Source organism: Neoarius graeffei, chromosome 6 (assembly GCF_027579695.1).
Source record: "Neoarius graeffei isolate fNeoGra1 chromosome 6, fNeoGra1.pri, whole genome shotgun sequence".
In the NCBI taxonomy this organism is placed as follows: domain Eukaryota; kingdom Metazoa; phylum Chordata; class Actinopteri; order Siluriformes; family Ariidae; genus Neoarius; species Neoarius graeffei.
The window spans coordinates 7,294,373-7,317,941 of NC_083574.1; the positions used below are offsets into that span (position 1 = coordinate 7,294,373).

At 42.0% G+C, this 23,569-nt stretch overlaps 1 protein-coding gene across 1 annotated transcript in view; it reads right to left on the reverse strand.

Annotated features, from left to right (window-relative positions):
* Positions 1-23,569, reverse strand: part of LOC132887360 (RNA-binding Raly-like protein) — a 238,875-nt gene that overhangs the window by 100,672 nt on the left and 114,634 nt on the right. The window lies entirely within an intron of this gene.

A 23,569-nucleotide genomic window follows, 5' to 3' on the forward strand; every position in this document is an offset into this window, starting at 1 on the left:
CATTTTGAGATTGACAAGCACATAGCTCCCAATCCACTGAGGCTGGGCTACATCGCGCTGTCACGAGGGGGAGAAACTCACGCACACATTAGGCAAACTGGGGAAAGTTATAACGGAATGATTTCGCACTGTAGTTGGGTTGAGCACATATATTTCTATGATTCTGGATCTGAAATAGCAATGTTATAAGGTCGGCTATAACGTAAGCCTAGCGCAATTCATCCTACACGATGTTCGTCATTTTTAGAGGAGGCTGAGCCTCCCTCATTGTCTTAGAGCAATCGCCCGTGGTGAGATTCATCCTCTGCATTTAACCCATCTGAAGCAGTGAACACACACACACACAGACAGAGCAGTGGGCAGCCATACTACAGCACCCAGGGAGCAGTCAGGGGTTAGATACCTTGCTCAAGGGCGTTTCAGCCCAAGGCCGCCCCATGTTAACTTAACTGCATGTCTTTGGACTGTAGGGGAAACCGGAGCACCTGGAGGAAACCCACACAAACACGGGGAGAACATGCAAACTCCACACAGAAAGGCCCCCGTTGGCCACTGGGCTTGAACCCAGAACCTTCTTGCTGTGAGGAGACAGCGCTAACCACTACACCACCGTGCCACCAAACTGATCTGGGTACTCGATGGTCAGTAGAATTGAAATTAGTTTACAATATTTGTATTCTCATGTACATGTATGGAAATTTCAATTATCAGAGTCCCTCCTGTACCAGGACATGATCTTCCCAGGCTGTCTCCTGCCCCAGTACTAAGCAAACCCTTGAGGTGCATTGGGCGGTGCCGATCTCCATTTCTACAGACTTCGGCCTCTCACCCATTCATCATCATGACTATCTCTCGAAAGCAAGGATGATGTTCTCCTTCTAGTTGTTGGCAACTCAGTCTCGGTAGGTTCTCAGATGACTGAGGAGCCCAATCTTTGATTGACAGGATTTGTTGCAGATGGTGGTGGTGGGAAGGCACAGGCGGTCCGGATTTTGCTCACGTTCTTTCCTTTGCCTCCTCGTCTCCTCGATGTGGTTCATCCTCTGGTTTTTGAAATTCTCGACTCTTTCTCTGATGGTTGCTCTCCAGGCACTACAGTTTCTGGCCTGGTCTTCCCAGTTGTTCTGGTTGATGTCACAGCTTTTCAGGTTTTGTTTCAGCAGGTCCTTGTATTGTTTTTATTGTCCTCCTTTAGACTGCTTTCCTTCTCTGAGTTGGGAAGAGAAAACCTGTTTCAGAAGTCGGCTGTCATCCATTCTAATGATAGCTGGGGTTACAGTCAGGGGCTGGTCCTCTGGTAACCATGAGAGTTTGACTCCCTATTCGCATCTGCACCTTGCCAGATGGCAGCAGGTACCATTTTGATAATGGTCTTTGGTATGACTTGATTGTGAGTAGAACTTGCGATCTCCCAGTCGAGAGGTGGACACGCTAACCACTAGACCAGCTCCGTCATCCAAAATGCACTTTGTGGCAAAAGTTTGGGAAATGCCCATACCGTATATGGGAGTGAGTCAGGCATCCACAAACTTTGGGCCTTATAATGTATATTATTCCAAAGCATGATGAATATGATCATTTAAGGATTGTATGTTTTTGATTTCTTTCTTACAGGATTTGAATTCATAATCTTTCAACTCCAGCTAAGTTCCAATACTTTGTTAGAGATGCAGTTTCCAGAGATCAGTCTGAAAAGTTCTGGAATATTCTTTTAATCAGCTGCATGAGATTTGAACTCGACAACCTCTTGACAGTTGCACCACTCGGGAGCTGTCTTTGCTTAGGAACTTTTCTAAGAGTGGACTGAAATGTTCTTTCTTGGGTTTTATTTTGTTTCTGACGGATTGGTGATATCAGATAAAGGAAATGTAATGGGATGTCACAGTGCCAGAGTGAGGGTGTGGATGGCGTGAGTGTGAGACAGTGTGAGAAAGTCTGAGAGTGAGAATATTGGATGGATGTGTTTGAGGCTCGGGCAGCGATCCAGACTGGAGCTGCTCTATCCAGACACAGACACTAATTGACTCTGGCTGGATTATTAGGGCGGGAGAAACCATTTCTCACTGATTAATCTCTTCATTATAGATGGTGGCTGAAGTGCACACAGCTGCCCACCGGGATGCTGAGGCTGATGGGGGGCCTCTGGACTTCCACCCATGTGAAGAGCTCCAGAGTGATTAGGCATGTGCCAATACCACATTTTCATCTCACATTAACTGGAGAACCTTTTTTTCTTTTGATTTACAAATATTTGTAAAAATGACTGCGAATTTACATGTGGATGTTTCTTTACGCGACATTTAAACCACAAAATAAACCTCAGTTTGTGTTATATCCAGTATCTTCTCAGTACCTTGCAACCTTCTGAATTTATCTCTGTGTGATGCCTTCTTGGGAAACTGAACAGCTGGGTTTGTAAGGAAGGCAAGCCGTTGTTTACATATCAGTCAACGGTCAACGTCTTTCAAAACATCATAACTGTACAGTGAAAACGAGACCATCAGTGACGGCGCGGCTCAGTCCGGCCCTATCTAGATCGTAAAGATCGAGCAAGCGAGGTTAATAAGTAGTTATTAATCAACATCAACATCTGGGTGGTAGCTGTGATTCCGTTTAACGTCGGACCGCATTACACCACAATGTTGCTGATTATATTTTTAGAACATCGTGTTTTTTTCCCCCTTATATATTGGTACATGCTTAAACAGAATTTATGTGTATATTAAAGTAGCTGTAAAGCCATATTACTGATTCCAGCTAACTTTAAGCTGCACTGCTTATGATTAACAGACAGAATTCTGAATTTTCACCAAAAGCATTAAATGATTTTTGTATGCTTATGTTTGTTCATTAAAAGTGTTGAGTTGTTCACAAAGGGCACGTCACTAATTAGCGATAGCGTAAAGCCTCAATGCGTGTTTACTAATCTTATATCGAGGGACAAAGCCCTGTGTATAACATGCTACTGCCTGCCAGGGTGGATTATGACCAGCTGCGTAATTGGATGTTCACGCACTTGTACTAACGCACACACACACATATACCACTTTCCCTCTCACACATTTGTTTCTCTCCTGCCTCATGCCAATAGGAGCACATCTATCTCTACAGCATCTCTTTATCACAGGGTTTCTGATTAGATCATACATCTACACTGTACCGCACTTCCTCTGATATCAGCCTCTCAGATCTCTCTTTCCCGTTTTCCGTTATCTCCTCAGTGCCATACATCAAACGAAGCAGAGACACCATGCTAATGATATCAGTGACCAAGGACCTTCTGGCAAAGTAGTGAATCACGTAAATGAAAAGGAAGGTGACTGGGGAAGAGATCAGGAAATGAAACATAGATTGTCTTGTGCAACCCCAGTGTCTGAGTATTTTATCTAATCTGCATGTCTTTGAACAGTGAGGGAAACTGAAGCACCCAGAGGAAATCCACACAGACACTGGGAGAACATGCAAGCTCCACATAGAAAGGCCAAACCGGAACCTTCTTGCGGCACGGTGGTGCAGGTACTAACCGCTGTGCCACCATGCTGCCCTCAGTGCCACTGACCCCAAAGTCTGTAATTCTCTCCCTCACTCTTTCCATGACTACTCTTCTTTCTCTACTTTCAAATGCCAATTCAAGACTTACAGTGTCTTGCAAAAGTATTCATCCCCCTTGGTGTTTGTCCTGTTTTGTTGCATTACAAGCTGGAATCAAAATGGATTTTTGGAGGGTGAGCACCATTTGATTTACACAACATGCCTAAAGGTGCAAATTGTTGTTTTACTCTGACGCAAACAATAATTAAGATGAAAAAACAGAAATCTAGAGTGTGTATAGGTATGAAACCCCTAAATAAGAGCTGAGTCTAACCAATTCACTTCATAAGTCACATAATTAGTTGATTAAGATCCACCTGTGTGCAATCAAAGTGTCACATGATCTGTCACATGATGTCTGTATAAATCAACCTGTTCTGGAAGGACCCTGAGTCTGCAACACTACTAAACAAGCAACATGGAAACCAAGGAGCCTCCAAACAGGTCAGAGACAAAGTTGTGGAGAAGTATAGATCAGGGTTGGGTTATAAAAAATATCCCAAACTTTGAATATCCCAGGGAGCACCATTAAATCCATTATAGCAAAATGAAAAGAATATGGCACCACTACAAACCTGACAAGAGAAGGCCGTCCACCAAAACTCACAGACCAGGCAAGGAGGGCATTAATCAGAGATGCAATAAAGACACCAAAGATAACACTGAAGGAGCTGCAAAGATCCACGGCGGAGATGGGAGTATCTGTCCGTAGGACCACTTTAAGCTGTACACTCCACAAAGTGGGGCTTTATGGAAAAGTGACCAGAAAAAAGTCATTGCTTAAAAAAAATCACGTTTGGAGTTTGCCCAACAGCATGTGGCAGACTCCCCAAACACATGGAAGAAGATTCTCTGGTCAAATGAGACTAAAATTGAACTTTTTGGTCATCACGGGAAATGCAATGTGTGGCGCAAACCCATCACCCTGAGAACACCATCCCTACAATGAAGCATGGTGGTGGCAGCATCATGCTGTGGGGATGTTTTTCATCTGCAGGGACAGGAAAGCTGGTCAGGACTGAAGGAAAGATGGATGGCACTAAATACAGGACAATTCTGGAGGAAAACCTGTTTGAGTCAGCCAGAGGTTTGAGACTGGGACGAAGGTTCACATTCCAGCAAGACAATGACCCTAAACATACTGCTAAAGCTACACTGGAGTGGTTTAAACGGAGACATTTAAATGTCTTGGAATGGCCTAGTCAAAGCCCAGACCTCAATCCAATTGAGAATCTGTGGCATAACTTGAAGATTGCTGTACACCAACGCAACCCATCTAACTTGAAGGAGTTGGAGCAGTTTTGCCTTGAGGAATAGACAAAAATTCCACTGGCTGGATGTGCTAAACTAATAGATACATACCCCAAGGGACTTGCATCTGTAATCGCAGCGAAAGGTGGCTCTACAAAGTATTGACTTTGGGGGGTGGATACCTATGCACACTCCAGATTTCTGTTTTTTCATCTTAATTATTGTTTGTATCACAATAAAAAAAAATAATAATTCACCTTTAAAGTGGTAGGCATGTTGTGTAAATCAAATGGTGCTAACCCCCCAAAAATCCATTTTAATTCCAGCTCGTAATGCGACAAAACTGGGCAAACACCAAGAGGGATGAATACTTTTGCAAGACACTGTATGTCAGTATCAGCTGTTACATGTATAGAATCTCAAAATAGATAAAAGTTGGGGGCGTCGTGGCTCAGGTGGATGGGGTGCCGTGCCATGGATCCGGGGACCCGGGTTCGGTTCCGGCCTGAGGTCATTTCACGATCCCTCCCCGTCTCTCTCCCACTCATTTCCTGTCTCTACACTGTCCTATCCAATAAAGGTGCAAAAAGCCCCCCAAAAAATCTTTAAAAAAAAAATAGATAAAAGTTGGCATCGCTGTGCCGTGTCACAGAAAAACAACAAAACAGCACTTTTTATAATACAGTTCAAAACTCTGAATCATTAATTTATCACAATATTACACTCACTGGCCACTTTAATAGGAACTTGTTCTTGATTCTAAGATCCCTCTTCTTGGCTGCAGGAGTGGAACTCGGTGTGTTCTTCTGCTGTTGCATGCTGAGATGCTTTTCTGCTCACCACGGTTATAAAGAGTGATTACAGTATATGAGTTACTATATCCTTCCTGGCAGCTTGAGCTGCTCAATCTGTCCATTTTCCTCTGACTTCTCTTATCAACAAGGCGTTTGTTTCCATCCACAGAACTGTCGCTCAACTCAACTCAGTGTTTTTTGTTTTTCGCACCATTCTGTGTAAACTCTAGAGACTGTTGTGTGTGAAAACCCCGGGAGAGCAGCCGTTTCTGAAATACCCAAACCAGCAGTCCATCTGGCTCAAACCGATACCCATGCCACAGTCACAGAGATCACAGTTTTTCCCATCCTGATGTTTGAACATTGTGAACGTGAACTGAAGCTCTTGATTTGTATCTGCATGATTTGATGCATCGTGCTGCTGTCAAGGGATCGGCTGATTAGAGAACTGCATCAAACAGCAAGTGGATAGGAGGGTGTTCCTAACAAAGTGGCCAGTGAGTGTATTTAAGAATAATGGCTCACTTCAAACTTCAAGAGCAATAACTTGGAGACTTAGTGTGCAATGTGTGTGTGTGAGTGTGAGGCTGTAGAGAATATGCCACGATGAATTCAAATCACTTCATTATGGTGCGGGTCAGAGAAACATCTCAGTGAGAGAAAAGAGTTGGAGTTTTATAGCCACTAAAAGGCTTTAGAGAAGACAAAAGAGTCCATCGATATGCGACGGGTCGCTCGGGCTCCGATGACATCGCTGCCCGCTTGCTTGTGTCCTATTGATCTGTGTCGTTACACAAAGGGGTGCGCCTCATTGATTACCATCTTTGAGCGCGCTAAAGCCATTACACGCTCAACCACTCTAAGCACCCACGTACACACATCACCTAATTATCGCTCACACTCATGCACACGTGCAAAGGAACACAGGTTGTGCTCTGATCCATGAAGGGACCGAAAGCCATCAGGCTCAGAGTGTCCCTGTTCCACTATTAACACAGGGGACGAAACCTCAGTACCACCTGAATGTACACAAACGCTGTCAGAAGGAATTTCACTCTTAAATCCATTATTAGTGAGATAGGATATTAGCTCAGGGATGAATCAGAATGCCTTAGATCACCGTCTCAAACATTTATGGATTAAACATGCTTGTTTAACATTATACTCTTTTGAATTCTCAAATCTGATTGGTCTGGAGGTGTTGATTCATTTTCTCTAACAGCATGCTCAGATAGTAGTTCTTTCTGCAAGACAAATCAGCTTTATAATGAGACCGTCAATAATGGCGTAGCTTACTCTGGCCCCGTCTAGTCCAGAAGGAACGATCTAAAGTAGGCCACTTTGTGCAATAAATGTTGCAAGCTATATACACTATATACAAGCTATACAGTGGGTACGGAAAGTATTCAGACCCCTTTAAATTTTTCACTCCTTGTTTCATTGCAGCCATTTGCTAAAATCAAAAAAGTTAATTTTATTTCTCATTAATGTACAACCCCAATTCCAAAAAAGTTGGGACAAAGTACAAATTGTAAATAAAAATGGAATGCAATGATGTGGAAGTTTCAAAATTCCATATTTTATTCAGAATAGAACATAGATGACATATCAAATGTTTAAACTGAGAAAATGTATCATTTAAAGAGAAAAATTAGGTGATTTTTAAATTTCATGACAACACCACATCTCAAAGTTGGGACAAGGCCATGTTTACCACTGTGAGACATCCCCTTTTCTCTTTACAACAGTCTGTAAACGTCTGGGGACTGAGGAGACAAGTTGCTCAAGTTTAGGGATAGGAATGTTAACCCATTCTTGTCTAATGTAGGATTCTAGTTGCTCAACTGTCTTAGGTCTTTTTTGTCATATCTTCCGTTTTATGATGCGCCAAATGTTTTCTATGGGTGAAAGATCTGGACTGCAGCCTGGCCAGTTCAGTACCCGGACCCTTCTTCTACGCAGCCATGATGCTGTAATTGATGCAGTATGTGGTTTGGCATTGTCATGTTGGAAAATCCAAGGTCTTCCTTGAAAGAGACGTCGCTCTAGAACCTGGATATACCTTTCAGCATTGATGGTGTCTTTCCAGATGTGTAAGCTGCCCATGCCACACGCACTAATGCAACCCCATACCATCAGAGATGCAGGCTTCTGAACTGAGCGCTGATAACAACTTGGGTCGTCCTTCTCCTCTTTAGTCCGAATGACATGGCGTCCCTGATTTCCATAAAGAACTTCACATTTTGATTCGTCTGACCACAGAAGAGTTTTCCACTTTGCCACAGTCCATTTTAAATGAGCCTTGGCCCAGAGAAGATGTCTGCGCTTCTGGATCATGTTTAGATACGGCTTCTTCTTTGAACTATAGAGTTTTAGCTGGCAACGGCGGATGGCACGGTGAATTGTGTTCACAGATAATGTTCTCTGGAAATATTCCTGAGCCCATTTTGTGATTTCCAATACAGAAGCATGCCTGTATGTGATGCAGTGCCGTCTAAGGGCCCGAAGATCACGGGCACCCAGTATGGTTTTCCGGCCTTGACCCTTACGCACAGAGATTCTTCCAGATTCTCTGAATCTTTTGATGATATTATGCACTGTAGATGATGATATGTTCAAACTCTTTGCAATTTTACACTGTTGAACTCCTTTCTGATATTGCTCCACTATTTGTCGGCGCAGAATTAGGGGGATTGGTGATCCTCTTCCCATCTTTACTTCTGAGAGCCGCTGCCACTCCAAGATGCTCTTTTTATACCCAGTCATGTTAATGACCTATTGCGAATTGACCTAATGAGTTGCAATTTGGTCCTCCAGCTGTTCCTTTTTTGTACCTTTAACTTTTCCAGCCTCTTATTGCCCCTGTCCCAACTTTTTTGAGATTTGTTGCTGTCATGAAATTTCAAATGAGCCAATATTTAGCATGAAATTTCAAAATGTTTCACTTTCGACATTTGATATGTTGTCTATGTTCTATTGTGAATACAATATCAGTTTTTGAGATTTGTAAATTATTGCATTCCGTTTTTATTTACAATTTGTACTTTGTCCCAACTTTTTTGGAATTGGGGTTGTACACTCAGCACCCCATCTTGACAGAAAAAAACAGAAATGTAGAAATTGTTGCAAATTTATTAAAAAAGAAAAACTGAAATATCACATGGTCATTAAGTATTCAGACCCTTTGCTCAGTATTGAGTAGAAGCACCCTTTTGAGCTAGTACAGCCATGAGTCTTCTTGGGAACGATGCAACAAGTTTTTCACACCTGGATTTGGGTATCCTCTGCCATTCTTCCTTGCAGATCTTCTCCAGTTCCGTCAGGTTGGATGGTGAACGTTGGTGGACAGCCATTTTCAGGTCTCTCCAGAGATGCTCAATTGGGTTTAGGTCAGGGCTCTGGCTGAGCCAGTCAAGAATGGTCACAGAGTTGTTCCGAAGCCACTCCTTTGTTATTTTAGCTGTGTGCTTAGGGTCATTGTCTTGTTGGAAGGTGAACCTTCGGCCCAGTCTGAGGTCCTGAGCACTCTGGAAGAGGTTTTCTTCCAGGATATCTCTGTACTTGGCTGCATTCATCTTTCCTTCAATTGCAACCAGTTGTCCTGTCCCTGCAGCTGAAAAACACCCCCATAGCATGATGCTGCCACCACCATGTTTCACTGTTGGGATTGTATTGGGCAGGTGATGAGCAGTGCCTGTTTTTCTCCACACATACCGCTTAGAATTAATGCCAAAAAGTTCAATCTTCATCTCATCAGACCAGAGAATCTTATTTCTCATAGTCTGGGAGTCCTTCATGTGTTTTTTGGCAAACTCTATGCGGGCTTTCATATGTCTTGCACTGAGGAGAGGCTTCCGTCGGGCCACTCTGCCATAAAGCCCCAATTGGTGGAGGGCTGCAGTGATAGTTGACTTTGTGGAACTTTCTCCCATCTCCCTACTGCATCTCTGGAGCTCAGCCACAGTGATCTTTGGGTTCTTCTTTACCTCTCTCACCAAGGCTCTTCTCCCACGATTGCTCAGTTTGGCTGGATAGCCAGGTCTAGGAAGAGTTCTGGTCGTCCCAAACTTCTTCCATTTAAGGATTATGGAGGCCACTGTGCTCTTAGGAACCTTGCGTGTTGCAGAAATTCTTTTGTAACCTTGGCCAGATCTGTGCCTTGCCACAATTCTGTCTCTGAGCTCCTTGGGCAGTTCCTTCGACCTCATGATTCTCATTTGCTCTGACATGCACTGTAAGCTGTAAGGTCTTATACAGACAGGTGTGTGCCTTTTCTAATCAAGTCCAATCAGTTTAATTAAACACAGCTGGACTCCAATGAAGGAGTAGAACCATCTCAAGGAGGATCAGAAGAAATGGACAGCATGTGAGTTAAATACGAGTGTCACAGCAAAGGGTCTGAATACTTATGACCATGTGATATTTCAGTTTTTCTTTTTTAATAAATTTGCAAAAAATTCTACATTTCTGTTTTTTTCTGTCAAGATGGGGTGCTGAGTGTACATTAATGAGAAATAAAATGAACTTTTTTGATTTTAGCAAATGGCTTCAATGAAACAAAGAGTGAAAAATTTAAAGGGGTCTGAATACTTTCCGTACCCACTGTATATTGAAGCTACTGTATATACACCCTAGAAATACCGACCTATTTGCCAGAAAGAATCTAAAACGGCAAGGAATTGACTGAGAAGAAGCGATTTTTGTTGAACTGCTCATTAAGGCTTAATTAGTCCACTATTAAATTAAAGGTCCCATGGCATCGTTTTTTCATTAATTGTGCGGTGGTCTCTAGTATGAATGAATGCCCTGTGAGCCGGTTTTGGTGAAAAAAATGCTGTGGTTCTCCTGTTTCAGGCTGTTCTAGTTTGGTGGAGGAGCGGGTGGCGGGAGAGCGACAGGATTTCAGCTCTTATCATTAATATTCATGACATGTAAACGTGTTACCTCTGATTGGCTAACAGCACTGTGACGCTACCTCCAGTGGGTCAGAACAAGCGGATGTGGGTGTCTTACTATGGCGAGAGAGAAGGAACAAACCGCGAAGGGAAAAATACCGCTCGCTGACGTCATTAAGGTGCGACGCGAGGAAATAAAATAAATTCAACAAATGTTTGGGTTTTTACTGAACAAACAAACAAATAAAATGAACGAGTGACTTAAAAAAAGAATGTGGGTGTCTTTGTAAAAACTGTTTTGATTGGCTATTATAACAGAGCATGCTGCATGCTTTTTGGTTTTGTAGCGCAGAGTACCTGGCTAACTGCAGGAAGCGGTTAGCTGCACAGCTAATGTAGCCATTGCAAGGCTAACGCACCGATTTTAAAACACGGCAAAACGACTTAACAGTTATACACTTACTTGTTCGCTGTTTGTGGCTGATGCGGCAGGGATGCTTGGTACGGACCCAGGCTTCAGTGACCGTTGATGTGCAAAACCTGCCCTGTACTGTCCCAAGTTGTGGAAACATTCATCAGGAAAATGCTTCCAACAAACATACATCGTCTTAGGTAGACTCGACGGCGTATTATTGGAGTAAATAAAATTAAGCCACTGCGTCTTCAGGGGCTCTCCCGTCGGCAGTAAAAACAGACTCTTTTCTGTGTTGTCACATCCATGTACAGCGCAACTTCCATGTTTGGTGGCAACTTTTGAGCTGGGCGGGCAATCCATACAGTGGGTGGGAATCCAGAGGGGGGGCGTGGGGATCATCTCCCTTGCTGACGTAGTAAAGGGAAGAGCCTATCAACGCGCCATTTTGATGTGCCATTCTCAAATGTTGACAAAGGGTGGGCATAGTTTGGTTTACACATTATGACATTTCTAGCCACTGGGGTGACTTAAGAAGGTCAGAGGAACTCATTTTAACGTTAAAAAACCTCAGAAAGTGAAAATTTCATGCCATGGGACCTTTAATAATTGTAATTGTGCAAATCTGGGTAGAAGTTATGTGCACCCTAGGTGCCCCTACCTTCATGCCAGAAAGAATCAAAATCGGTGAAGAATTGAGGGAGAAGAAGCGATGTGCGTGGAAACTGCTCGTTAGGGACTGATTAATTACTCCATATCTTCATTATTAATTGCAATTATGCAAATTTGGATAGAATCCACATGCACCCCAGGCAGACCTACCTTCCTACCAAAAAGAATAAAAATCAGTGAAGAATTGAGAGAGAAGAAGTGATTTTCGTGAAATGTAGATGACGCTGGACAACACATGATGGCATAAACTCATCGCCTGTCAGCCGGATGAGCTAATAATGCACTCGTTTTGCAAAAAAAAAAAAAGATATCAGGTGAAAATATCTTGAATATACAGTACTGTGCAAAAGTCTTGGTTTTTTTTCCCCCCACACAAACTTTGTTATAGAGTTCTATTTTATAACTTCTACATTATCCAGTCAAAACATTACAAAAACATTTTGAATTTTGTAGCTTCAAATTTTGAAAAATTTGAAGCTTGACATTCGAGAGCCATTGCTTATAATGAGTAAAACTACACCATGTACAGTGTTATACCTGATGTAATGACTACTTACAGTGAATAGAAAGCAATTGGTGACTGTGCAGTCAGTTACACTGCCATTTTTGAGATATGAATGCATAACATTTGTGCTGCTCATATTAATGTTCACTTTGTCTGTGCCAGGATAATATTATAGGGTCATTAATATTCAAATGCATTCGAATACTACATCATAATTTAGTACTTAACTGTGAATTTTTAAGCAATCAAACACTGAATGCATTGAAAGGAATTCAATGTATGCCACAGTAACACACACACACACACACACACACACACACACGTCGATCCATGCTTGATGTTTTTTTTATACACCTGCTCATGATTTACTGAAGGTGACAGCTGCATCAGTCAAAACACACACTGAAGTGAACACCCTCCAGCAAGTCTGAAAAAAAGTTGCCATCTCTCTGATCCATTTTGAAAAAAAAAAAAAACATCTCCGCTAAACCTGATAGAAAAGCGATCGTGATGATTTATTAACAATTGACAGGTTTTCCAAAGCTATCATGCTGACTATTCACCACACAAAGCCACGAAGAGAACGTACAGAAACAGAAACGCTTTGTCTGGGCTGACATCGCTGAGATGTTTATCAGCTCATTACTGTGAATTGCCTGTGAAGCACCAATGCTGACCTGAAGATCACCCAGGGGTCTGAAGGATTGCATTTGAATTGCTACATTGACCAAAAAAAAAATCCCATTCGAATAAATAGGCTTCATCTAATGGCCTGGTCAATAAAAGTTTTCTTCCAGATAAGCAGATCGATGCAGTGATATTCCAGCACCAAGCTATTCATGACACAAAGCTAACACTAAGGCCAAGTTTACATTAGACCATATCTGTCTCGTTTTCTTCGCGGATGCACTGTCCGTTTACAGTAAACTGCCTGGAAACGCCGGGAAACGGGAATCCGCCAGGGTCCACGTATTCAATCCAGATCGTGTGTGGTCCGGTGCTGTGTAAACATTGAGAATACGTGGATACGCTGTGCTGAGCTCTAGCTGGCGTCGTCATTGGACAACGTCACTGTGACATCCACCTTCCTGATTCGCTGGCGTTGGTCATGTGACGCGACTGCTGAAAAACGGCGCAGACTTCCGCCTTGTATCACCTTTCATTAAAGAGTATAAAAGTATGAAAATACTGCAAATACTGATGCAAATACTGCCCATTGTGTAGTTATGATTGTCTTTAGGCTTGCCATCCTTCCACTTGCAAGTGGTAAGTGATATGCACTGAGATCACACACACAGCGGCTCAGTCCCGAATCACTGCTCGTGCGCTATACTCGCGCGCTCTGTGAGCTGCGCAGGGCCGGAGTGCGCACCCTCCAGAGGGCACTCGCTGTTCAGGGCGGAGTGATTTGGAGCGCAGGATGCCTGCGGAGCTGAGCGTATCCGAGCGTATCCGTGTATTGGTGTTGCTGTGTGCACGCGAATCGTGTATTGGTGTTGCTGTGTGCACGCTAATCGTTTTAAAAACGTTAATCTGATGATCCGCTGATACGGTCTAATGTAAAGCCCACCTAACAGGCTTGTAGTATTTGAGTCCAGGACTTGGACTCCTGCCTGACTCGTGACTCGACTTGGACTTGAGTACTGATAACTAAATGCATTAACCGCATTCAAACTCGTAAACTGGAGACGAGGGTTCGGATTTTTTTCTTTATTTTTTTTTGTAACATGCCATAATAATTTGGCATAAGATATTTACAACCCCGATTCCAAAAAAGTTGGGACAAAGTACAAATTGTAAATAAAAACGGAATGCAATAATTTACAAATCTCAAAAACTGATATTGTATTCACAATAGAACATAGACAACATATCAAATGTCGAAAGTGAGACATTTTGAAATTTCATGCCAAATATTGGCTCATTTGAAAGTTCATGACAGCAACACATCTCAAAAAAGTTGGGACAGGGGCAATAAGAGGCTGGAAAAGTTAAAGGTACAAAAAAGGAACAGCTGGAGGACCAAATTGCAACTCATTAGGTCAATTGGCAATACATAGTTTTCACTGACGTCACGGCATTCCGGGGAAAGCCCTCCAGCCGCCATCTTGTGGGTCAAACAAAACGGACCATCGCCATTACCGGCTATGTTATCTCGGATGAATTTATGAAGTTATATAGTCAGTTTTCTAAAATAAAGATCAATGTCGGCAAAATCAAGCAAACAGAAGTATATAGATACATTAGACGACATCTCACGACAACGGTATGCAGCCAAACTGGCCTTGATTGGGGGAATTGACCCCTACGAAGTGGACAAAGATGCATTTTCAAGTGACTATGCAGGGCTGCCAAAGCCTGAAACTGCCAAAGCCTGCTCCCAAGCCTGAAACTGACTTCATCAAACTTTAAAGGCTGTCTGATATATACAACTTTATATATTCTAGCATTAAATAGACTGTTGAATGTTATGCAACCGTAATAAGTTGATTAAACACAAATCAAATCATACATAATAGACCTAAATTGTTTTTCAAAAATGACCCTTGCGTGAGTGAAGTGACAAGTGTCAAATAGAAACATGACAAACGAGCGATATTAAGTGTACATTACAATGTAAACGTACACTCAGCGGTTCCAGTTAGGCATTCTCCAGAGATTGTTTACACGATGTTTTGGTTTCCAGAAACAAACTTAAACACAATTGATTGTTTATTTAAACAACTTACCACTTATAAAATGATTGGAGCAGACTTTGCTGTGTTTGGAAGGCTGATAATCCTTGTGGTTGATTCTCGCAAGCCATAGATTTCTCCTTTGTATGCTGAGTTTCCTTGTTTGCTCGCCTTCGTGCTCCCGTACAGTGGGAATTCCATAAAAGCTCCGCTTGACGTCATCATCTGACCTATTACGACAGCCGTGAATACAACAGGTGTGCACCATTGCTAGCTTTAAATAGCCTGCTTGGGTTCTTTTGAAGACTTTGTACTCGCGCGTTACAATGTGTGCTCAGTCACCCGTACGGTAAGCTTGACCCACAAGATGGCCGCCACTAGGGAATCCCCGACTCTGTGACATCATGTGCAAACTATGTATAGGTCATTAACATGACTGGGTATAAAAAGAGCATCTTGGAGTGGCAGCGGCTCTCAGAAGTAAAGATGGGAAGAGGATCACCAATCCCCCTAATTCTGCGCCGACAAATAGTGGAGCAATATCAGAAAGGAGTTCGACAGTGTAAAATTGCAAAGAGTTTGAACATATCATCATCTACAGTGCATAATATCATCAAAAGATTCAGAGAATCTGGAAGAATCTCTGTGCGTAAGGGTCAAGGCCGGGAAACCATACTGGGTGCCCATGATCTTCGGGCCCTTAGACGGCACTGCATCACATACAGGCATGCTTCTGTATTGGAAATCACAAAATGGGTTCAAGAATATTTCCAGAGAACATTATCTGTGAACACAATTCACCGTGCCGTCCACCGTTGCCAGCTAAAACTCTATAGTTCAAAGAAGAAGCCGTATCTAAACACGATCCAGAAGCGCAGACGTCTTCTCTGGGCCAAGGCTCATTTAAAATGGACTGTGGCAAAGTGGAAAACTGTTCTGTGGTCAGACAAATCAAAATTTGAAGTTCTTTATGGAAATCAGGGACACCGTGTCATTTGGACTAAAGAGGAGAAGGACGACCCAAGTTGTTATCAGCACTCAGTTCAGAAGCCTGCATCTCTGATGGTATGGGGTTGCATTAGTGCGTGTGGCATGGGCAGCTTACACATCTGGAAAGACACCATCAATGCTGAAAGGTATATCCAGGTTCTAGAGCAACATATGCTCCCATCCAGACGACGTCTCTTTCAGGGAAGACCTTGTGTTTTCCAACATGACAATGCCAAACCACATACTGCATCAATTACAGTATCATGGCTGCGTAGAAGAAGGGTCCAGGTACTGAACTGGCCAGCCTGCAGTCCAGATCTTTCACCCATAGAAAACATTTGGCGCATCATAAAACGGAAGATACGACAAAAAAGACCTAAGAGAGTTGAGCAACTAGAATCCTACATTAGACAAGAATGGGTTAACATTCCTATCCCTAAACTTGAGCAACTTGTCTCCTCAGTCCCCAGACGTTTACAGACTGTTGTAAAGAGAAAAGGGGATGTCTCACAGTGGGAAACATGGCCTTGTCCCAACTTTTTTGAGATGTGTTGTTGTCATGAAATTTAAAATCACCTAATTTTTCTCTTTAAATGATACATTTTCTCAGTTTAAACATTTGATATGTCATCTATGTTCTATTCTGAATAAAATATGGAATTTTGAAACTTCCACATCATTGCATTCCATTTTTATTTACAATTTGTACTTTGTCCCAACTTTTTTGGAATCGGGGTTGTATATCTACATTAATTTTTGTACTAATTTCGTACAAGATTGTCACACCTGCGTGCTTTGGTGCGTGCATCAGATAGACTCTCGGGCGCGCTCCGGACAGCACGTGCGCCAAGCAGACTCTCGTTCACACGCCGTAAACAACTCGCACCTGCACAGGATTAAGGCGCAATCAGTGCACCTGTATAAAAACTGCGAAGTACATTTACTTTGCAAAGTATTGAGTTGCATTGCTGACACATTACCGAGCCTTATTTCCTTGTTTGAGTTCCTGTTTCTCGTCTTTGATTCTACCGAGTCTACGATAGCCTGTTTGCGCCCGTTTCACCATTTTACGATTTTGCCTGCCGTTCTGGATTGTTTACCTGTCTTCACTTGTATTAATAAACACACCTTCTGCACTGTCTCTCAACCATCTCTGACAGAATACTTCACATTCCCTGATAAAGAGAAGCACATTCACCTGTTCATACGTCATGTTCAGGAACAAACTAATGCTAATGGCGCTAAATTAATTAATTGGTCTATTTAAAAAAAAAACTAATAAAATTGGAAGTCTGTGATTCGAATTCAGTAGCTTTCGGTCCACTAAACAAAAATAATTGGGTGTCGGGGAAAATTCTTTTTATACCCTGCACTTGAAAAATCTGAAAGGCAGTCTACCTTCAAGCATACACGGTGTGAAATGAAAATAAACATGATGTTAACTGAATCCTTTCTACTGCATCGAACTGCATGTGATGCCTGGTAAATATTCCTTTCTGCATGCATCGCTTCACCGAGTACGCTACTTTGGGCGCTGATATGCAGCAAAACAACAATTTCTGTTGTACAAAATAATTGAAACGCGCCAGTAAGATATAAACATAAAGCAAACCCATTTGGGTGACTGAAATAACCAAATTAATTTGTGGCCCTTGAAGAAGAGTTCACTATCAGATGGGAAATGAGGCTTGACTCAAGCTTTCTGCAGCACTCCAGCTTTTTCCACTGTTTGGACATCGGGTTAATTCTGCTGGACTTCATGATTGCCATCTCGGTGACCCATATTGTTTGGGATAAAGTGAGAAATGCAAGCATCAGATGAAACAGGCAAGCAGAACTTTAAAAAAAAAATCAAATATAAAATATAATATGACATTTCTGTTAAATACGAGCATGCTAGTAAGATATTCAATATGACAGAATACAGCATCTCATCAAATTTAGTATAAAAATGCAGATGATTAGAGAAAATCGCACGTGCTGATTGGTCGAGAGATTCGGACTATTTCTTGATAATCACCTCGAGTGACTCGGCAAAATGGCAGCCAGTTGCCGTCACCGTAAATGAGGGAGAATTACAAATGATGAAAGAAAATGCTGTTCCTAAAAGCACTAAAGAGGCTCTGAAGTTTGGTCTAAAACTATTCAAAGGGAAGCTGGAGTTGTGATTCATTTTATCAATTTCAAAAGAACGTATTTTATGTGACTCAGCATAGATAAGTGACAAGTCTGCGCTGCGCCGTTATTACATTTATACGACGCTTTTGAAGATTGAAATGAATGATTTTTTCATCTCATCTCATCTCATTATCTCTAGCCGCTTTATCCTGTTCTACAGGGTCGCAGGCAAGCTGGAGCCTATCCCAGCTGACTACGGGCGAAAGGCGGGGTACACCCTGGACAAGTCGCCAGGTCATCACAGGGCTGACACATAGACACAGACAACCATTCACACTCACATTCACACCTACGCTCAATTTAGAGTCACCAGTTAACCTAACCTGCATGTCTTTGGACTGTGGGGGAAACCGGCGCACCCGGAGGAAACCCAGGCGGACACGGGGAGAACATGCAAACTCTGCACAAAAAGGCCTTCGCCAGCCACGGGGCTCGAACCCAGACCTTCTTGCTGTGAGGCGACAGCGCTAACCACTACACCACCGTACTGCCCTAAATGATTTTTTTTAAAGTACAATTTTTTTAACAATAATCACCTGTGTATTTATACTAAAACAGTTATCCACCTCAGGCTCAGTGAATATCAACTTCGTCTCGGTTATTATTCACCAATATTCACTTCACCTTTGGTGAATAATTGTTAATTATTTTATCCACATTCACTGGATATGAGCAATTGTGCGCTCTGATTGGCTGCTCTACTCCTAGGATATCAGCTCATATACCATGAGTAGAGAAAAACAAAAATGGCGGAGCATGTTGCTGAACCAACTGAGGATGAAATAAAAACTCTACTCGAAAACAAAACCCCCCAAAAAATACAAAAAAGAAGCAACAAAATATAGAATGAAAGTATTTGATGGTAAGAATGTATCTTTTTGTAATTTTTCAAAAATTATTATTATTACTATAGCATTTTTCACAAACTGCTCCTGTCATTTCACCGGTTTGTTTACATTAAGTGGAAATGATTTTGTCAGACGTTTTGTATCAAGTTTTTATTTATCGAATTTGCAAAAAAAAAACACCTACAAATAAAAATGCCCTGTTTCTCAAAATCCAGCGAATGTGGATAGAATAAAACAGTTATTCCACTCAATCTCATCGTACATGGCTTATAGACAACTCGGTGCTACACGCCTCATCGGCTATCAGCTCATGTGTGACTCGATTTCGTGGAATATTCACAAATAATTCACTCTTTCCATTAAAGTGAACCAATCTTGCAAAGAATCAATTATTTCTTTAAGTTCCTGCTGATGGGCTTCACACTCTGCAAACCACAATCACATTCAAGATCTGTTGTTGTTTATTAGACATCAGTGAATTGTGCCAGTCAGCTTCGCAATCGCGTGTATGCCGACTGTGCCTCCTTTTTGTTTTTGCCCCTTGAGTCAAAAACAAAAAGGAATCTTTGAATCTTTTTGGTTCCAACAGAGTCACAGTGTGAGTCCGTCTTTGAATCAGTGAATATCAAGACCTTTGAGCTCATTTAGTTCATATTGGTGATTTTCTGCATTTCAGTGCATATAGGTTGTGTTGCTCATCTCATCTCATCTCATTATCTGTAGCCGCTTCATCCTTCTACAGGGTCTCAGGCAAGCTGGAGCCTATCCCAGCTGATTACGGGTGAAAGGCGGGGTACACCCTGGACAAGTCGCCAGGTCATCACAGGGCCGACACATAGACACAGACAACCATTCACACTCACATTCACACCTACGGTCAATTTAGAGTAACCAGTTAACCTAACCTGCATGTCTTTGGACTGTGGGGGAAACCGGAGCACCCGGAGGAAACCCACGCAGACACGGGGAGAACATGCAAACTCCACACAGAAAGGCCCTCGCCGGCCACGGGGCTCGAACCCGGACCTTCTTGCTGTGAGGCGACAGCGCTAACCACTACACCACCGTGCCGCCCCTGGTTGTGTTGCTGGTTGTGAAAAATAATATAAGTCTTTGTCTAAAAATAGGTGCAGAATCATCTTTAAAGAAATGTTAATTGTAATGCTTTGTGGTTTATTTTTATTTTTGTTGTATTTTTAACAATTTATTATTTTTACTTTATTCAAACTGTTTGTTGTCTGCTTTAGATTGCTGCACATTTCAACAAATTAGTCAATGATTCTGAAAGAAGCATTTAATTGAACAGAATCAAGTGACTGAATATTTATTTATTTATTTATTTATTTATTTATTTATTTATTATCATGGGCGGCACGGTGGTGTAGTGGTTAGCGCTGTTGCCTCACAGCAAGAAGGTCCAGGTTCGAGCCCCGTGGCTGGCGAAGGCCTTTCTGTGTGGAGTTTGCATGTTCTCCCCGTGTCCGCGTGGGTTTCCTCCGGGTGCTCCGGTTTCCCCCACAGTCCAAAGACATGCAGGTTAGGTTAACTGGTGACTCTAAATTGACCGTAGGTGTGAATGTGAGTGTGAATGGTTGTCTATGTGTCAGCCCTGTGATGACCTGGCGACTTGTCCAGGGTGTACCCCGCCTTTCGCCCGTAGTCAGCTGGGATAGGCTCCAGCTTGCCTGCGACCCTGTAGAAGGATAAAGCGGCTAGAGATAATGAGATGAATGAGATGATTAAATGGATTTTTTTATTCTATGATTTGAATTAGCATAAAACTCAATTCAGCTTTAATTTCAAGACACGCTGAATAGAGTCAAATACCAAAATAAAGTCAAATACCAGATAAATGAAGCTGTTGTAAAAAGCAGTTTTAGAACTGTGTTTGGAATGTGTGAAAAAATATGATCTTACCCATTGTGTCGAACCATTTTCATCACTTGACCTGATGGGATTAAGAGTTGGCAGTGGGAGTGGTTTTCACTCTGCTCATTGAATGGAATGGAATTTTTTACCCTTCTCATTGAATATCCTTCCCACTGCCAACCCTTTATCCCAAAACAATAGGACATAAATTTTTTGATGTTAATTGTCCAAATCAATGGAGCAGCCTTAAAGTGCCATTCCACCATTGGATGTATTCTTTGGCATAAAATACAATATATTTTGACAACATATATAAATGGTATCACTAGATAGAGAAATATTTTAGCTTCAAAATGATATATCAAACATAATTTTTTGACAATGACAAGTATATTAATTTTGCGACCAAAGTCACCTACCCTTTTAATTTCCGCGCGTGATGTAATCGGCAGGTTCCCCTTCTTGTGTACCACGTGACGTGTGATGTGGCACATATTATCAGCAATGGCGGATAGAACGCGATAAAAATAATACCAATAAATCTAGCTAATACCAATAAATCTAGCTAACTGAAAGATTAACTCAAAATTTTTCACAATTTTTTTGGCCCCCATATATGAGGAGAAATGACTCTCTCACTTTGGGGGTTTCCTGGTCTAAAAATAGACCGAAACGTGGTACACAAGAAGGGGAACCTGCCGATGACATCACGTTTCACTACCGCGCAGAAATTAAAAGGGTAGGTGACTTTGGTCGCAAAATTAATATACTTGTCGTTGTCAAAAAATTATGTTTGATATATCATTTTGAAGCTAAAAGATTTCTCTGTCTAGTCATGTTGTCATAAAATATATTGTATTTTATGCCAAAGAATACATCCAATGGTGGAATGGCACTTTAAGTTTTTGTGTTTGATCCATTCCTAAGACTGAACAGAATCACCTCAAGTGACCAAAATGGTTTGACACAATGGGAAAGGTAATGTTTTTTTCACACATTCCAACCCAGTTCTAAAACTGCTTTTTACAACATTTTCATTTATCAGTTATTTTTTTTTAAAGTACGATCATGACATACAGACTACAGAGATATTATTGTAGCTGAACTTGTGCTGAATACAAAAAAAGTCATTTGACTTTGAAAATTCTGCTTATGCCACACTCACAACCTGCCGTAAGTGTTTTGAACATACACGGGTCGCAGGGTTTGGTAGCTTGCAGCCGTGCCGCAGGGTCACGGTGAACCTGGGGGAAAGTTTGGGGGAGGAGTACGGGCAAAGGACTTGTCAAGTACAGGTTGCATTTGTCAGAGGATAAGAGAGAGGAAGTGACTGGGAAAAGATGGGACAGAGGCCACCACCTCTGCTGCCTCGCATTCTGACATCGGTGTTCCTGTATTAGCAAAACCAATATTGCTTCGTGCTGCTCCTCAGCTTCTATCATCTGCCTATAAAGGTCCAACTCCCTCAGTCGTTGCGGCAGTATGGCAACAGCCATCTTCTTCCCTTCTACAATGCTATACACTACATAATCAGTTCCTTGGTTCCTCCCCTAATATATATACACCCAGAGTCTTGCCCCTCGTGTCGCGTGCGCTGTGTGCAGGTCGCGTGCGCTACGTGCACGTCACACATAGGGGTAGAAAGTGAGATGTACTTCTGTCTTGGGAGCCGCAGAAATACCGTAGCAAGTGTGGAATACTTGTGGAGTACTTCTGAGGCATGTCACTTGTACAATGACTGTGTGTCACTCGTGCATCTTACTGTCATCGCAAAAAACCCGTACTAGCCGTGTAGACTTGGTTCAGGTGTACAAAAGGAGTACAGGTCCCATACGTAGTGTATGCATTCTTGATTTTTCGCAAGACCCGTAGAATTTGCATGTGCAGGACCAAAAGTCTCCATGGCCAGTCTGCAACCTTCTATGGCGCTGAACACACGCAAGTGTCACGCAAGTCTCAAGCACGGTTTTTCCAAATTTTTTACCATAGACCGCCCGTAGTAGCACATATGGCGGGTTGTGAGCGTGGTTTTAGATTTGTTGAAATTGACAACAAAATCAGAGCATGCCAAAATCATTAGTGTGCCAGAAAGTACCCTCAGACCCCAGAGGGTTAAACTACATATTGATGTTTAATACTTTGCTAATGAGCTCACAGTAGCTAAGTGGATGAGCAGTTCAAGTTATTTGGCTAGTTAACACTAGCTCAGTAAGTTAGCTAGCTAACATTAGCCTCGAGGATATCCTTTATCTATAGCATTAGCTATCTAGCACTAGGCACTAGCTAAATTCTTGTTTGTTCGTAAACTACCAGTGTTAACCAAATGCAAATAAAAAAATAAAAATAAAAATTGAAGAGATTTCATTAAGTAAGATGTGATCATTTAAGAAACCAGACTTAAACTTGTTAAATTTATTCTCACTTGTGCTCAGACTGAACCAAGAATGATTTCAGGAGAGAGAACACTGACAGGACAGAGCCACCAGTACAATTTGTATATTAATTTAGCTGCCGAGGTGACTAGTAAACTAGATAACATTAGGCTAGGCTAGTACAGTGGTGCTTGAAAGTTTTGAACCCTTTAGAATTTTCTATATTTCTGCATAAATATGACCTAAATCATCATCAGATTTTCACACAAGTCCTAAAAGTAGATAAAGAGAACCCAGTTAAACAAATGAGACAAAAATATTATACTTGGTCATTTATTTACTGAGGAAAATGATCCAATATTACATATCTGTGAGTGGCAAAAGTATGTGAACCTTTGCTTTCAGTATCTGGTGTGACCCCCTTGTGCAGCAATAACTGCAACTAAACGTTTGCAGTAACTGTTGATCAGTCTTGCACACCGGCTTGGAGGAATTTTAGCCCATTCCTCCATACAGA